Here is a 5,366-nt window from a genome sequence, read left to right as displayed (position 1 = left end):
ATTTGAGTCAGAGAGGTGAAATATGTCAAGCACACATTTTTCTCATTAAAAATGCTACTTTCTGATGATTTAATTCTTTATATTGTTTCAGCTAGACAAAATAGACAAAAAGAAATAAGTTTTTGATTTAAAAATGATTTTTTTTTAGATTTAAAATTGTTGTTTTGACACCCAATATAGTTAAATACAACTAAAACAGTCATAAGCACACAACTCTTTTTATGTCCTTTTGCTATGAAAACTACTTTCTTGTCAAGTGAAAATGAAAGGTTATTTTTCCAGTTTAGCCACTGAACTGAGGATTCAATTATTTGCATAGCTCCAGTTGTAAGACATCCTAATATTTACCTTTCAGCTGCTGCTGGAGATATAGGAACTATCTGCTACTCCATCAGGAAAACTGAATTAAAAAAAAAAAAAAAAAAGTAGGCCCATTATTTCTGATTCACAATAATTATGCACCGTGTTAAACAATGTATACTTCAATCTAATGCAAAGCCGCTACCTGGAAATACACAATTACCATAATACCTTGCTGGTTAGACATACGGTGAGACTATGATTATGCAGAATGTGGGGAGAACTTTGTGTATAAAATTATTCTCAAGAAGAAGGGGAAAAAAAATAAGTAAAAAGCTAAGCCAGCACATTATCTAATTCTCAATGTAAAATAATGCAGAAGTGCAGAAGATGAACATCTGATTTGTCACATCTGATACGCTAATGTTTTATCCAAAAGGAAGAACACATTGTAACATGCTCGTTCATCTGCATAAACACCACCTGGCCCTTTACAGGCACCTACTCCAATAACAAAAGTTAATGGCAGCCCATTTGTAGCCATTTCACTGGTAGAGATGGAGAGTTTTTTTTTTTTTTTTTTTTTTTTTTCTTTTTAAAGTAACAAATTTACACCAGTGTCCTGAGGAACAGCTTCTTTCTTAGCACTTGCTTCTGAAACCTCTTTCTCAGTGACTGTGAATTAAAGCCATTTTAAAGAAATGTTAGAAAATAGCATTTAAAGCCAGTGCTGATCATGCTTACACATGCATACCCCATATCACACATGATGCACATCTAGCACACATGCATGTTCAGCTTTTAATCACTGGCAATCCACCAGTGTGGAGAGATACAAGAAGACTGTAATGCAAATCTGTATTTAGTCAAAAGTACTGCTCTGGTCGTGATCTAAATAGTAGCTAGTTATGGTTTCTAATTTGTGGCTACGGGTAAAACAGATTTGTTGCTTGTTATTTTTTTTTAACTGGCACATCGTGGTCATATGCTTCAGTAAACATGCTTTTGTGCTACATTACACATATGTGCGTATCCTCACTTTACTCTCAGACTAAAACACTGTATACCAGCTCTGCCATGTTGGAAGCAAATTTACACAGGAAGGTGTGAATTCTGAAATAAATAGGTGAATTCTACAACTATTAAAAAGATTTTTCCCCTTGTGAAATGCTTAGGTCTTCTTGAGCTTCAGTGGCACAGGTGTTGAGAGAAGCCCTGTAGGACTTCTAGGTTGGCTCTCGGTCAGGTGGCAGTGGGCTGGGTGATCTCCAGCAGCATTTTCCAACCCAGATTGCTCTGCTTCTGTATGCAACCTCCCAACAGGCCCCTCTCTGATGAGCCTGATCCACAACCCCTGGGCATTGCTGGTTATATTCAATGAGGGTGGTTGCTCTCAAGCACGTGGTTTGGGGACATGGCTGTGCACTGGCCACAGTGGTCATGGTCTGGCTGGAGGTAGCAGCTCCAGCAGGAGGAAGGCAAGAGGTCCTCACAATTGCCAAGTCTATCTCATTGGGGTCTGCAGAAAGACACTGGCTAGTATGTTTTTTGGTCCATGTGATTTGCCCTATGAGTTAAGCTGGAGGCTTTGAAGGTGTCTGGGAAAGAGTCTTGTAGAGGTGGATCTGCACAGTGCTGAGTGCTATCAGAGGAGGACCCTTGAACCATGCTGGCTGGGGCAGAAGGCCAGGTGAAAAGCTTCAAGGCTTAAACAATAAGGTTTGCCCAGGTGGCCTTAGGTGAGTCATGTGGGATCTGTTAGCAATTAGAGAAGAGTAAATGGGCTTGATCAGTAGTCACTCAAATACTTCTGAATCAATCTGGTGCTTTTCTTTAGCAGCTGAGGGATTGTGATACCTGTGATGGGTATGGGACATAATCGTGCAGTTCTCCTTCTGTGGACAACTCTTGCTGTCTAGAGAGTTGGGAAGTACTGGTAGCTCTGAATGACCTTGCTCTGGATATATTTCCAAGGTAATGGCTCTCTGGCATCTCGCCTGTGTCCAGGAAAATCCATCTACTGCTCTCGTGTCTCAGCCCAGCGTTAACAGCAGTCTGTCGTTCTCTGTACTGCCCCAAGCAGAGCTTTAAAGTTAAGAGCCCCTTTTTGTTAATACATGTAAATCAAAAAGACTCCATAAGAATTACTGTATGTATTTTACCTAAATATGGGGTCAGCACATAACAAGAAAGAAAGGAAAGGAAGGAAGCAAGCAGGTCCACGCTTGATATGAGAGATCTTGACTTTGTTTATATTAAACTTCAGGACAGGTACAACTTTACTTGCTTTACTTGTGAAAAAGTGAAGGTCTCCTTCTTTTGCACACTGTCACACTTTTTTATTATTATTATTTATTTATTTTTTATTTCTGATACTCAGAGATGCCTATCTTCAGTCAGTCATCACTGCTGTAAATTTCTTTAAAATGGATTTAGAGAATTCCCCTGATTCTGGGGAACCCTTTTGTCAGAAGAGTTCCAGGGGATATGGTCCCTATTTGATTAAATTAGAAGTTTCTAAATGAACAAAGAACTGAGTAAAGATATGATGCTCCATTTACAGTAGAAATCCATTTGTAACAGCAACTGTTCTTAAGGTACCCTATAACAAAATATGTATGTCTATACATCATGTTCCTGTATTTTATTTTCTGTCAAAAAAGAATCTGAGTTTATGAATATTGTGCTCTCTGCATGTGTCTCATTGGCATTTTGGACCTCAGCTGTTGTGCTTGCTAGCTTTGACCTGAAAGAACCCAAATATATAGGCACCATTTGAACTAATTTCCCCAAATCAGTTTTATGCTTGTGACTCGGTCATTTGCAGAACCCCTATGCACAGCAAAGGGAACGTTACCATCATTGTTCTAACAGTGTATTTTGGTAGAAAGAAAGACTTAGTGCTCAAAGTGCCATCGCACATGTGCAGAGGGGCATAAGCTGAGTCCAGAGCACATCATAGATACATGGATATTTGAAATAGAAATCTCCCTGTTAGCCCAGTCTGCTGAAGAAAGGAGAATGTCAAGAGAATACTTATCTTTTTTGCCTGCGAGGGAAAACAGATCTGAGATCAATGCGAGTCCTCAAAGGGAAGTTGAGAGGGTCCCTTTAAGAGTAATCAATGTTTTTTTTTTTTTTTTTTTTTTTTTTTTTTTTTTTTTCCAAGGGGAAAATAGTTTTCTGTTTGCTTTTTTTCTTTTTTCTTTCTTTCATTTTTTTTTTCTTTCCAAAGAAATGCCGTTAGCTCTTTCATTGCTTCATTGTTAATGTTATATTCTATTACTAATTATTATTCCTATTGTAGCAAAGTGTCTGCAGCACTTTGCAGAGCAGCTGCACAGCTCCTGCCTCAGAAAGTCACCTTGCCTCCCTCTGGAGGGAGGGGAGGGGAAGGAGGCTGGTGTGCCAGCCAAGCAGAGGGTGACAATGCCTTCTAGAAGGAAGAGTGATAGTGTGACAATGCCTGTTTCTCCTTTTTGATGAAGGAAATTGACGCTTGCATTACAGCAATGTCTTTAGGCTCTGGAGGACAGAGGCACATCTACTGTGAAGATCTGCCCAAGCAGTGAGCCAACCACACCTGGGAGAAGAAGGTGGCCTGGTACCACAGAGGTGAGAGAGAGTCCTCATCTAGTGTCCCCTCTGTGGGCTTTGTTTGCATCAAGGTTTTACAAGTGCATCCTCATGCAACAAGTACTTGGGGTCTTCAAAGCATGTACAGGTTTCTGTGTCCTTAGACACTCATACACTTTCTGAGATCTCCCTGCTGTACTCTTGATGCTGTGACTAAGATCATGCGGGAATCGAGCCCACATCTCCTTAACCAAAAGCCCAGTTCTCACAAGCTGCTGTCACACTGTGACCTGCCAAAGCAAACATACTTCACCCATGTCCTCCTTTTGTGTTCCACACCCCTGCCTCCTGCCCTGGCTCTTGCGTAGTGCCCTTTCCCCAGATCTGTAGAACAAGAGGATGGTCTAGAGACTGAGGCTATCAATATCTGTGTTTCCAGTGAGAGGAAGTCCTCTGCTGGTTTGGTCACTGGATCCTCCAAAAGTTTTCATGCAATCACATTCCCTCCAGTGAGTGCAGCTTCCCCCCCTTCTAACTTCTGACCCCAGGTGACATGCCACCAGGAAATCTTTCTGTTCCACGTATGTTATCCACATACAGCTTAATACATCAGGCTGGAACCTAAAACTGTCTCTCAGTTTTGCAGTCATTGCATCCATGCACACTACAAAAGCATTGGCCTAAGCAAGGGCCAGGTGTGCGGTGCAGCCACTGTATTGATTGAATGCACTCTGGGGTACACCTAGCGATAAGCAGCTTCACTGGTGCACATTCACGCAGGGAGATGCAGACACAAAATTTCATGCAGAGACTTCCAGAAAATCTAAGGCCACTATTATTTGCTAATGAGCAGACTGTTTCCAAAAAGAATGTGTAACCCTGTTCTGCAGAAGGTTGCTGAAGTTTGCAGCTGTAGTAGTTAAACATGAAGAGTGATTGCTTTTCCAAAGACAGTTGTGCTTTTAAAGGTTATCTGCTGCAAATGTGAGCCTTGTTGTTGTGACTGTTCATATCTCACATCTCTATAAAAACTGAAATAATCCACCCCATGGCTCTAGATCAGAATCTGGTCCTTTGGTTTCCTCATTAGGATTTATTTGGTATGCGATATGAAATATCATACACAGGTGTAGAGTCATGCCCAAGCACTTTCCCCACCCTGCTCCTTAGAGATGCAATGGGAAGAATTCACAAGTAGCTCTATAGCCCGCTAGTGAGTATAAACTATTATGCACAGCTGGTTAGACATGCTTCTCTTCTGGATTTAAATGGATTAAATAAGGTGTTATTTTCAAGGAAATAATGTTTTTGAAATGATTGGAACTTACTGAAAGCTGCTTCTCTGCAGCCCTTCGTGCAAGCTCTCCATCACAAAATGCTGATGGCTTGTTATGTTTCAGCTGGTATAACTGCTGTCTTTTTGGAACAAAGGAGCAATTAGAAATCATTTGTTATAAAAGCCTCTTTCCTTCTATTATAAGAGCCTTTGT

This window comes from Oxyura jamaicensis, chromosome 8 (assembly GCF_011077185.1).
Source record: "Oxyura jamaicensis isolate SHBP4307 breed ruddy duck chromosome 8, BPBGC_Ojam_1.0, whole genome shotgun sequence".
NCBI classification, from domain to species: Eukaryota; Metazoa; Chordata; class Aves; order Anseriformes; family Anatidae; genus Oxyura; species Oxyura jamaicensis.
This window is presented reverse-complemented; position numbering follows the sequence as displayed.